At 37.1% G+C, this 13,779-nt stretch overlaps 1 long non-coding RNA gene across 1 annotated transcript; it reads left to right on the top strand.

Moving 5' to 3' along the window:
* Positions 1-10,593: 10,593 nt before the first annotated feature.
* On the top strand, positions 10,594-12,017 carry LOC147868381 (uncharacterized). The gene is made up of 2 exons (XR_015529681.1): positions 10,594-11,506; positions 11,960-12,017. It is a non-coding gene; the product is annotated as an uncharacterized LOC147868381 (long non-coding RNA).
* Positions 12,018-13,779: the final 1,762 nt, after the last annotated feature.

Raw genomic sequence — 13,779 nt, 5'->3', positions numbered from 1 at the left:
GCAGCAGAAGGTAAAATCAAATAATGGGACGGTAGAACCAACCATTGGGTTCGTCTGGTCACACTGACACACTTCGCCCGGCCGGCCCAAGTGTGAACATGCACATTCCCATTTCAGTTGGAAGTTTGTGTGACCGATCATTTGTATCGTCTATGGCTTGGCCTCCACTGCCCGACATGGTTTTTGCCTGTCAATCACTGATGATTCGTTATCGTATCATTTGCTTACATGTGTGCCATGGATTGGCTGCCCTTTGTTGTTTTGGCTTGCTTTGGGTTAGATTTTGTCTTTGTGGTCTTCCGTTGACATGTGAAAGGGAGTTTATGAGGTTCAATGCATGTGAGCCAACCAATCTTACCTCTTCAACCATCGTTTATGGTTTCCTTACACGGATTCACTTGCTCAATTGAGACACCTAAATGAATGCAACTTCCTTTTGTCGTTCATGCCTTAGATTATGACGTGACAACCATATCCTTTTCATCGACGTGCAAAGCAAGTTTATACATTTCAAGGTCACATTACCAATTGATGACAATATGATAGTCATATTAGTGTCGATGTATCTTAAGACAACATCGCATGTTAAGCACGATGTGAGAGCATTGCATCAAATATGAGAACTGAAACTAACTTATTGATTATGAATTTGCAGTGTTACTCAAAGCCATATCATCAAAGCTTTCACGTATACAAGTTTTTTTTTTCACCTAGTGTTTTAGATTTTTATATCCAAGAGTGGCATACACTACAAAAATGCTAAAGTTTTCATTTTGATTTGTTTCTTAATAAGGATGTAAACCAAAGCTTAATTGTATACAAGCACATGGAAATTGGAATCATCATTTATACCACATTATGCACGAGGAGACGTGAGCAATCACATATACATATCTCATTTAAAAGCCAGAGGAATACATCACAAAGGGGAGGGGAGCATGTCTTGCTTGATGGACGAGCCAATGGCATTTGGGGATATATTGCAAAACTACGAGGGATTGTGAAGTCTTTCCCTGTAAATTATTGTAAACAAAGGTTTGTGTAGTTAAATGGTTTTCCTTGAATAATCCAAATGGTTACAAATCTAAGACCACTGATCTTTTTTTCTCTTTTTATTTTAAACAAAACTACACTATAGTTCCCATTACCAATCCAATAAGCACATACAAAACATATAATGATACAATCTAGTGGAGGGTAAGATAGCAAAGAAAAGGTATATCCGTCACTCAGTCATAAGTGAAACCAAACTCCATCTATGGAGGAAAGTTTACCATAGTATGAACCATATGTACCATACGTGCTTCGCGAATGTTTCAGTAATTCACATAAGAAAAACACCCTCAAAGAATGATAAATACCATACTTTTGGATTAACAATTTATTATGAGGTAAATAAGCCTAAAAAATGGGAAAAAAAACATAAAAAAAATGGGGGAAAAACAAAAAAAAAACACAAGAATGTTTGAATAACATTCGCATTCGTTTTCCAAGTAGGAAAACGAATGTTATGCTAGACGAACACAAATTTTACGTACTATGGAGGAAACAACCATCGAGGAGGTACATCTTGCCAAACCATTTTGTCATTTCTCTCCACAAAGACGAACAAATCCTTCCACTTGCCTTTAAAGGATTGTTGTTTCAAAAAGACAATATCTTCATTACCAATGAAGGAGTCATATTGACCTTTTAAAATTGAAATAAACATCGACCAACTTTCCTTCACACAATGAATAGGATTCTGCTTTATTTGTTGAGACACATTTTGGATTGATCTATTCAAATATCCAACTAAGACTAATTATCTTTTATTGAAAATGGAAGTATTGAATGCTTTATTAAAATAAAATAAGTTTGTTGAAATAAATTAGTTTGTGAATCCTATCAAGAAACAAGAGTTCAAACATACGTGATTCCCATCATTCTAGCATGAATTTAATTCCAAGAAGAAAAGGACCAAGCAGAGAACCGAGTTCAAAACATTTAGAGAGAGTGATGGTAAAGGTGGTGTATGTGATTAGTGTTTCAACTTAACAATCTTAAACATATATCTATTATATCCATTAAAAATATTGAAATAATGTGTTTATGGTGTTACATTCAAAGAAGTTTAGTAATAGTTTGAGAGGCAGAAAGACATTAAGTAGAGGAAACATTGTTAGCCATTTTGGAGAAGATAAGGGAACATGCATTTTGGAGGCTTTGAATATCATCAATAATGACATCAAGGATATTTGATGTCTCTAATTGGGCAGTATCCAATATGTTTTTTTCTATGCTTTGCAACCCTTGTAGAACGTTCCGAAGTCCCTTCATTTTTTCTTGCAAATCTTTTGCATCCATACGCCCACCTTGTTGCTTTATCCATATTAAAGAGAATATTGTAGAAAGTCTCTCCCTTATGTGTAGCCACGAACTCATATTTGAAGTGGGGACCATAGAAAGCTTCTCCCATATGTATTGCCACGAACTAATTGGTGAAATCGGAGCCATAGAAAGTCGTTCCCTTATGTATTGCCATGAACTCATAGTTGAAGTTGGAGCATTGACACCACGATGCTCCGTAATTTGCTCTTGGCTTTCCATTCCTATATGCAATTTACAAAGATATGATGCAAGAAATAATTAGATCCTCAATTTATTGCATCTTATGGGTTCCTCCAAGAATGATGAATGTCATGGTGTCTCTTTTGAACCTAAAATGCTTTCTCATAAATCTCTTTGATCATGGTACTATGTTTCAAGGAATATACTTGCTTCTCTTTCTCGATTTTCTATAGGTCAAAAGCTCTTACTTGTTTTATCTCCAAGAATGTTTTTTAAGTTAAAATACGATGAATGTCTTTGGTATAATTATTTACCAATGAATAAATTATTAGAGGGGAATCTCAAAATGGCAAACCCCCAATAGAAATTATGCTCAAAATAAAGCCAAAGAATCTTTGGAGGGATTTTTGCAAATTGTAGACAACCGTAAACGTGAGATTTCTTTAACAACTTTCAAATGTTCTAAGATACAAAACTATTCAAATATATGCAAGAGGAATGCTTTTCCTACAAGAACCAAACTAAAATTATTTCCTTAAATATAACTATGTTTCAAGAATATGAAAAATGAAGATTTATTTCATCTATGTTCACATTCACACGAAATGAGTAATTATGTGAAAATGCTTGGCTATCAATTTATGCGTTTATGTAAGTATATTATTTGATTGCATCATGTATGTATTAGCTATTAAAGCAAACTCTCCCGATGGTATGCTTTAACACATGTACTAATAAGATGGCGTAAACAACATATTTTTAGAGCTTGGAATATTTAGGATATGTGTTTTTTTATAAATTGGCAATGGGAACATTTTAGGGTTTCCAAACTAACAAATTCAATTAATTATGATGATCAAATATGCCAATTTGCTATTGAACCCAACATTCATCAGTTGAATTTGTTTTACTAATAAATTGTATTGCAAGCAAGGGATATTTTGTTACATGTACATATTTTTGTTGTTGCGATGATGTCATGGGGCTCATTTACAATATCCACTCTTTGTGTGGAGAAGAGGTAACCGCGTTGATATTGCAATCTTAGACCCTATATTTATTAGTTTTGTTGGGGAATGTTGTGTCTTGATGAAATTCAATGAAGTGGTTATTAATATCCACTAAGAATACAAAAAAGTCATGTAAATGGGGCATGTGGAACACAGATGAAACCACGTGATCACTTTGCAATTAGTGTGGAGCCTATCTATGTTCACACATGGAAAGGAATCACATGTTTCCTTCTTTCTTCTAGTGGAGATCAAGCAAATGATAGACCCCCAGTTTGTAATGGAATAGAGGATCCTAGACTTAAGCACACTACATCTGGGTCATTTCTAGTTCCAATGATTAAACTAAATTGTCATTCCACGAATTAATATGTACAAGACATGCAAGGAGTCCATGACTAGATTGTTGCCACAACTTTGCAAATAAGATCACCAGGTGCCAATATGACATTACAACTATAATCATTGGGTGGTAATATCATGTTGTGTGATATTAAGCTCAAGTACCCACTTCTTCAACCCATCACCAAATTGTGTAAATGATAAAGAGACCAACAAGCAAGAAAAATACAAGGATAATGCACATGGCAATTTAAACAAAGTTTGAGTTTATGTTGGAACTTGACAAATTAGACATATATGAATAATTATGTAATTGATGTAAAATTGTGATTCGATCGAGCTATAGGTTGATGGGTATATATTCAAATGTTCATGTAATTGTTTCTCATGGAATTATTTCTCATGACCAAATATAGGTTGATGCCTAAGTATGTTTGGTTTTAGTGTCCTTATAGTGAGCATTCAAGTATGTGGGTTTCAGTATGAGGAAAAACATTGCAAAACATTGTAGATCATAAAGAAAGAGGAGGGTTCACCCTTGATTACTTCTCACACTATAATCATCCCTAAGTCACGTGGAAGCTTTATCGCGGCCATACGTGTTGTGCACCAATATAACATGACAATTAAGGAATTAATTGTACATAGTTAGTGGGAGTTAAAAGAAATTCAATATTATGATTATAAATTGAGGGGAGGTTGAGAAGTTAAATACAATTTATTTGGAGGAGTTGATCCTCAATATTGATTCCTTGTTTCAAGATTAGCTCAATCTTTTATTAGTTAGCCCCATTATCACTAATTATAATTTGCATGGGGGTAAGAAGCTCTTGAAACCGCTTTTGAGGATCAATGTTCCATTGGGTAGAAGTTTGAATTGGAATGGAATGGGTTAAATATTGGATGTGCGGACTAGAGTTGCATGAAGTGCGTGTCAACAAATGCATGGATTTGGTGTTCTAACATGGGAGAACATAAGCATGTTGGTGTTTCATATGACAAGACAAATTTGAGAGGTCACCCATGGGATTATGTCATGACGTGGATAGTCATAAGATGAGGACAACATTATCCATAAAATTGAGAGAACCCAAGTTTGATCCTTGCCACGGTGTAGGCACCATCTCACAGATCATAATAGGTATCCCATGGACGTTAAAAATATATCTATATTATATCCCTCAACTAGTTGTATGCTTCTCATGTCTTTCACTTTTCCCATGGACACCTCGATCTCACCTCATTTCCATATTTTATTCGACGGTTTAGAATTAAAAAACTGGTTATTTGGCGTACTATTACGTCATTGGCTCTTTGGATAATATGGAAAGTGAGATGTGATATTGTTTTTAATAATGCTCACATACATCTCTGAACCGTGCTTATTGAATTCTGGTTGTTATTTGTCTATACACGGCGTGGTCAATATGATGATCTGCAAGGTTCAGCTGATGTTCTATGGCAATGTCAAGTGGCCTTTAACAAACAATAGCAAGGGCTTCTCTTATTTTCAAATACAACTTCTGGTCGAGGTGGAATTATGCCATACCTTCTTTTTTGCTGCATAGCTCATTGTTTTCGCTCCATTTGTTTCTTATATGATACCATCTGTTTGATCAGATGTTGGTACTAGCCTTTGTATCACAATAGAAGTGAGATGAAATGTCTCCTTCTGTTTTCTCTATGTACATTTCTCAAGTAATATACTAAGGTGTATATTTAAAAAATAAAAAAATAAAAAAATAGGTGTAACTATCCATGTCATAAGTGAAAACGCACGTATCCTGGCTTTTCCGCAACCAATGTGTGCATGCCACGTATGCTTATGGAATAGAGTCCCATGTCCCCGCTGGCTGAAACACAAGTTATAAATCTATTAATCATTGGCCTTTGTTTCACTCTCTTCCTATGTGTGATGCATGAGCAAATTCTTGGCCAAAGCATTTCATTACATTGCTTCTATGTTTAGCACATACATACTTATTGTGCATGTTATATATGTGTGTTGTGTATCCAGAGCAAGGATAAAAGTTTCAATGAGGGAGATTATCATCATGAATTAGTAGTCATGCCAATGTATGAATGTGACATCCCAATGAACAATTCATTAGAGCAAAACAAAGAGCTTGCTTCAGTAGAGTCCTCATGTATTGTAAGTCGAATCACGATACTATATGTTATGTGGAGGGTTAACAAAAACATGTATCAATTGATGAACATTGAGATTGATGCTAACACTTACCTTTGGTCCTTTCTCGGATGATCTATACTTGTTGAGATGGAAAATATTATAGACTATTTGTATATTGGCTTTGGCCACTTTAATTTTAATATCAATGGAGGATATTTTTATGGAAAAAAAAACATGCATCGATGATCTGAAGTAGGACATTGGTTTGTTGATTTTTTACAAGCCGAGCCTATGCATGCGGAGCTGGATCAAACTTGGATTCTCTTAGATTTAGGACTTAAATTGATTCATCGCACATTTGTCCCCATTTCCATCCAATGTGTGAGCCAAGTTCATTGGAATGCAAATGCGGAACTCACTCAATTTTAGATGCAAGATCACAAACAAGCCGGTTACACACTACCATCATACCTACTTATCTTTGTGAAAGCTAGATATCTATGTTCTCTTAGGGATCATGATAGGGATCGGCAAATATATGTATATTTTTAACAGAGTCACATGCAGAAATTCGGGTTCAACCAGCAATGTCTGAATTAGAGCACAAAAAGGAATTAGTTCCTAGTAGCATTTAGGAAGGAATTACTCATTCTCTTGCCCCCACCAAAAATCCAGAAATTCATCCACTCATTATAAATACCTATAACATTAAACATGATTTTTCTCTAATCAAGTAATTTCTACACAACATTATTGATTTCTATTCAGATCAAATTATTTTACTTTTGCTAGTCATCCTAATTCATGGAGCAAAAATAACTCATGACAAGAAAATGAAGATTAAGAGCACTGGGAGGTAGTTGAATTATGAGCTGGAGGTCTCATGAAGGTCTTGAAAATGAATAAATCTGAATGTTTGAAGAATCCAATTACAGCTGCAAGGAAAAAACAGGAAACCAAAAAATTATTCACAGAAATCCTCCCTAGTGTGTACATGGAATGGAGGCAAATCATGTAATAACTGTACAATCGGATTACTTGTCACTGTGTTGGATCGGCAAAAAAACGGGGATGAGAATGAGCTAGGTACAACTAGTGCAAATGACATGTTCCTTTTTACAGCAGTGGGTCATTATATATGTATATATACATCCATATCAAGCGTCTTATTTTTTTTATGGGAGGTAATGAAAAATTGTGCGGTTCGTATAGTATTTTGATTAATATGTTCACAGTATTTATCCCCTTAATACTTTCATACTTACTCCATTGTTAATGGAGATGGGGTTGACTTCAGATCAAGAAGCCTGATCTCCTTGTGGGGAGAGGGTGTGGTTAGTTAATATTGATGGACACATAGGAGAGAGATGTGGAAGAGCCGGAAGAATGTGAAGGTGTGGATAGAGAAGAAGAAGAAGGGGGTACTACTGTATAAGTGTTATGTAGAGGAGAACTCGATGGTGGGGGTGCATGATCAATCACGTTGCCTTGGCTTATTACAGTAGTGGCTGCTGAGGGAACAGTTAAATCATTGGGAGGCATAGCTTGGGCATGAGATTCATTGGACCCTGTTACAACAGGAGTTTCCGCCACCATAACAGCGGTCCTGCAGAGTGGGCATGTGGAATGGGAATGGAACCACATGTCTATGCACTCTGTGTGGAATCTGTGTTCACACCTGGGCAGGAACCGCACTTTCTCGCCTTCCTGGAACTCCGACAAACACACGGCACACTCTTCGACAATCCTCGCTCTCGTTTTGCCGGCCTCGCCCCCCTTGGCCTCTCGATCAATGGGCAAGGCATAAGTGAAGACGGGCAACGAATCAATCGCCATCTTGTCGAGGCCGACACCCGCGCTCCGGTTGTTCTCGTGGCCGCCACCGCCGCCGGCCGCTTGCCGGTTGTGCCTCATGAACCACTTTGCATAGATGTGGAAAGCTAGCGCTAAGATCAGCACGATGAAGAGGACAATGATGGAGATCGTCATCGCCCTGCCGCTCGACAGAGCGTACGGATATCGGTATCCATTGTTATTGTTAGTGATGAGTAACCTAACTGAGGGTGAAGAATCCATGCCTCTTTACTTTGAGCTCTAATTTCCCTGTAATGGAGGAGTGCAAAACCAATCTATGGCCAGGTTACTGTGGTTAGATTGATCCAGCCTAGCTGTTTTTTTGTGGGTTATATGGAGCGATGAACGGAAATGGGTGATTTTCTTAGCAGATAGATCTGTCCTTAGTTACACATGCCCATGGGTTGGGTGTGGGTGTATTGGTGCATTCCTTCCTGTCGGTGTGGGTGTGGGAGAAAGAGACAGACACACACACACACAGAATATGGGGTGGGAAATCAGAGTCAACTGAACACATATAAATCTAGAGATCAAGAGATTGTGTCATGACACATTAGCACATTAGCTCACATAGCCCCCTCACCCCCCCCCCCCAACCCAGATTTAATACTATGTATGTATGCGTATGCGTGTGTATGTGTATGTCTATGTGTGAACGGAGTTAGTTCGAAGGATGTGGACATCTCGAATATCGGGCACGAATCAGGCCGCATGCCGTTGTAGCCTTAAATTCGATAGACTTCTCTCTTCTCTGCCTTTCTTTATTTTAAGTTTTGCTATCCATGCATGTTCTACATTATCAATCCACTCCCCTCCCCCATTACCACTTTTATTCCCCAACTCCACCCCATCTTTTTTCTTAAGAGGTTATCATTGGGCAATACCATTTTGGTATATAATAATAAACACTTGACTTTCGGATGCTTGTAGTTTAAGTTTCAGAAGTTTGGGGTCAAGGGGCGAAGCTTCTTCTCTATATTCTATTAACTCATAGATTGATAGGTAGATGGATAGATTTTATTACTAGCCTCAAGAATGTAGCTAGTCAAACTTGAACTATGAGACTCGCTATTGTAGATTCGATGCTCGTTTACTCACCTAATTTAATGAAAAACGATAGGCCACCCAAGCTTGAAATAAGGGAAAATTCCAAAACTTATCCCTTGGTTTCTCTTAAATTTTAAAAGCTTTTAAATTTGTTTAGTTCTCATGAAATGGTGGACTTGTCATCGACAATATAAATTTTAAGGTTCTTGCTGCCACATATCATATTGCTTGATCAATATTGTTAACAATGATTTGACTTGATGGACTGGTCAACAAAATACATAATCTAGTATAATCGGTGTAGTGAATAACTTTCGACTAGACAAGCAACATTATACAAAGTAGACATTTGGCAATGTAGAGTGAAAAACATGTCATTAAACCTCAACTCATTTGTCTCTATCTATTGTACTCATCATCCAAGATTAAACTTTTGACAATGACAATGAATTATTAATATGACGACATATTTTTGCCGAACACTTGACTTGAGCAAGACATTTTCTTAAAGCTCAAATCCTAATCCAATCCATGCATGTTCTTCCAACCCGACTCCACATTTTGTCGATAATTATCATGATGCATAAATAAAATAAATCTATTTCAGGATGCATTTTCCAAACCACAAAAAAATAAAATAGAGACTGAAGAGACATGCAAATGTATTTGTGATGAACTGATATAAAGAGGATTACAATCAAAGATAAGCACAAAAAACATAAGAATGGTTTCTTGTCTTGTGTTGAAGCCAAATATTGTATTGTATTGGAAGTGAGAGTAAGAAGAAAGGAAAATGAGAAGAAACAACACCATCCTTATAAGTTATACTCTTCTCTATCAACAAGCTCAACGGGAGAGGGGAGGGGGAGGAATAACATGATATAGACTAGAGCACGATGCATAAGGTTCCAGAAATATCAGCTCATTGGGTTCGTCAGAAGATCACAAATGGCCAAGGGCGTTCATAATCAAGCTTGTAGTAGGGCATAATGGTTTACATCATAAGAGCCATACATAATCCCTAGCCTTGAAACTTAGGTTCACATGGTGAGGGGTTGAGGCGACGATGGCTTGTAACCTTTTGGTGTGTGGTCCGGGCATAAAAAATAGCGAGAAAGGGTTACCCTAGATCACCTGGAGTCAAAGCAAAAGATTCTCAAGAACAAGATTTGGTGAGTATTCTACATGTTCGGGTGTCGTCGAATGAGGATATGTCATTCATTCACTATTTTGATAAGAATGTGAGTTTCTATCTCGTAGAAGAATGAACCGATTTATTGTAAACAAACTCTAGAAAGTGTGAAAGGTCTAACTTAATTATCTTGGTAGGTTATGAAACAACAAATATATTCCTCTAATGGTTTGATTTGTCCTATGATGAATGTCACGTGACACAGGGGAACACGTGTCGACCTAGGCCTTAGCGCCAATATACTCGCTAAGAGAGCAAAATTACAGAGAGAACAGGGCATTATTAATCATGTTTGTATTTGGGCATGCACAGGGAAAGAAAGACTGCAGGACCCAGGTATTCTCTCTCTCTCTCTCTCTCTCTCTCTCTCTCTCTCTTTAAAGCTTTCAAGAAGGCTTCATTAGCTCCACCTGGCATGAAAGCGAAGTGTATACTATTTAAAAAGGTCCTTCCCTGTTTATTAAGGAATAAACATTTAGGGAATAGATAAGTTAATTCTTGATCCCTCAGGGTTAAACATTTATGGAATAGATATAAGTTAAAATCTTGATCAGTCAGGGACACATTTTCCTTACCAGGTTGTACACATTCATGTAATATCCAAATCCCAAATCTTTAGATCCCCATTGTTACCACCATCATAGACATTTAATCATCCGAAGTGGTAGAATTTAATGTCACCATATCAGAGAATCTCTAAAAATGCATTTTCAGATTCCACCCAGTAATGATGAAAAATTGCCTCTTATTTTCTCTATCTGAAATTATATATGGTATTAACTTGGGCACTGATGGTTGAATGAACGAAGAACGTCTGATAATTAGATTATCTCCCAAAAACTCGAAAACATGGGGGAGAAACAATTCTCAGGGGATAGGCAAAATGAATGTCCAAGTACAAATTAGAACAAAAAAAACTTGCTTCAACATAAAGATGGAATAGAGGTCAATAATAACATAACTGTACAACATGTCAAGTTTATAATTTTAATTTTGAGTATTATTCATCAGGTTAATTTTTATCCAAGAAGAAGTTGCGTTTGCATGCAATACCACTCTTTCTATGGGCTATTGTTACACCCATGTAACCCATGTCTGAGTGACAGCTCGCAGAGGATCTGATTTGAAAACATTATTTCTTTGAATGATTCAACGATGTGGACCTCATAGGAGTCGAGCACAAACTATGAAACTGATCTCAATTGTTCCATTCTTTTGTAATGGAAGTGATTATTTCTATGGATATTGCATAGGAATATGTCCTTGGCTCCTCTGGACCTTGTTTTTTTCCTTCCAACAGGCTTTTGTTCACAAAAGCAGAATGGATGCTATTCTTATGTGTGAACCTTGTTTCTTCAGATATTGTGGACATGAAAAAAGGTAAATGTTGCATCATGGTCTACTAATGTCAATGGAAATCTCTTTGTTCAAGATTATCCCTATCCATGGTCTATTCGTTCTTTGGCAATGCTCGCAGGGGATAAACTCAAAAATATGTCCTTGGCCCCTCTCCTTGTTTTTTTCCTTCCAACAGGCTTTTGTTCAGTAAAGCAGAATGCATGCTATTTTATGTGTGAACCTTGTTTCTTTAGATATTGTCAATGTTGCATCATGGTCTACTAATGTCAGTGGACTAATCTCTTTGTTCAAGATTATCCCTATCCATGGTCTATTCGTTCTTTGGCAATGCTCGCAGGGGATAAACTCAAAAATATGTCCTTGGCCCCTCTCCTTGTTTTTTTATCTTCCAACAGGCTTTTGTTCAGTAAAGTAGAATGCATGCTATTTTATGTGTGAACCTTGTTTCTTTAGATATTGTGGACATAAACAAAGGCAAATGTTGAATCATGGTCTACTATTGTTAATAAACTAATCACTTTGTTCAAGATTATCCCTATCCATGTTCTATTTGTTCTTCAGCATTGCTCTCAGGGCATAAACTCAAAAATAATAAATAATTCTGCTTTAGTTTGAGTGTAGCAAAAGCATGATAATGTATTTGCATTGGGTCCACGGCTGAATGTTCATCGTACTCAATCTAAGGAGTAACTGAATGGAGAATGTTTATGGATTTTACTAGTTATTGAGTTCCATGTCAGTTTAAATTTCATGAAAATTAAGTGCCCGACCTCATGAAAGCAAAGCAGCTCAATTCAAATTTGCCCTCTATTTCTTCTACAGTACAAGTAAAAATTGCTTGCCAAGTTGAATAATTATAAAGAATTCGTCTATGCCAAATTGGTGGGCATTGTGGCACAACCATTGTTTCTTCAAACCCCTCAATCAGCGATGTATTTGCTGCTTCTTGTTTGATGAATACGAATCACAATGAGAGTGAACAACATCCTCTCCCCATCCCCAATATTATGAATCACTCCCTCATAATGGACACCCCCCTTTTAAATATAGTTTCGCAATGTTATGTTTAATAACAATTTGTAACTTTTGGCATCTACTAGAGGAGGTTGGAGAGTCCTTTCTTCTCTATTGATGTAATTATTATACCCGAAGGTTATGTTCTCTATCTTCATAAATTACATCTTTCAAACTCCAGTAGTTTCTTTCCTATTAACATGTTAAAGTTTTCTCCTCCTCTGCCCCATTATGTTCACATATCAGCTCTACAATTGCAATATTGGGACTTGGCAATATGACCCCTCCCATCTTGCATCTACAAGAAATTCCACATAATATATGCTTCCTAGTTTTGATGTGATGATGACAAGAGGCTAAAAAATTTCGGCTAAACCACAACAGGGGTCCTGCAGAGTGGGCATGTGGAATGGGAATGGAACCACATGTCGATGCACTCTGTGTGGAATCTGTGATCACATCTGGGCAGCAATCTTCCTTTCTCACCCTCCTGAAACTCACACAAGCACACGACACATTGATCATGAATTATTGTACAGGTGGAGCCTAATTCCTCATCATCAGTGATCATGGGGGCCTGAATATTATATGTAAAAACGGGCAAAGAGTTGATGAGAATCTTGTCAAGGCCGGGTATAATATAATTGGCTGTGCCATTAATGTGGATATTGTTGTGCTCATAATGCCTCTGAATCAGCTGGCTTCTGGCTACACTATTTGCTGACTCTCTCCTGAACCATTTTTCATAGATTCGGAGTGTGAACACAAACATAGCCAGAATGAAGAGAATAACAATGAAAGTCACTACTATCCTTGACCAGAGGCTCATATACGGTGGGTGATATATCAATCTTTCCTGAGTATGATTTGAATAAGTGAATATAGTAGATGTTGAGGAATCCATTTCACTCTTTCTCCCTCTCAAAAGACAAAATGGCACAGTCAAGTACGATGTAAGATCTGCGCACATGTATGTGGCGGATTTGTGGTTCCGGGGATATAATTGATGTATCAGTAATTAGCTAGACTAGCTCTTTTATGGATCTGTAGATTCTCTCGTGCTCTCTGAAGGTATGTGGGCATGTGTTGGAATTCTTGCTATTAATATATTGTGCCTATTGAGGTGATAACTATAAAGATGATGTATTGTCATGAGAGAGAGAGAGAGAGAGAGAGAGAGAGAGAGAGAGAGAGAGAGAGAGAGAGAGAGAGAGAGGATACCAATGGCCTTTTGTTATCACGTGTGGTTCATATCTGAGGATCTGACATTATGTGCGGAC

This window comes from Azolla caroliniana, unplaced genomic scaffold, assembly GCF_043228905.1.
Source record: "Azolla caroliniana isolate FFs.n. ecotype wild unplaced genomic scaffold, voAzoCaro1.0.p SCAF_1, whole genome shotgun sequence".
In the NCBI taxonomy this organism is placed as follows: Eukaryota; Viridiplantae; Streptophyta; class Polypodiopsida; order Salviniales; family Salviniaceae; genus Azolla; species Azolla caroliniana.
Note: the sequence above shows the minus strand (reverse complement) of the source record. Positions and strands in the feature narration are given on the sequence as shown.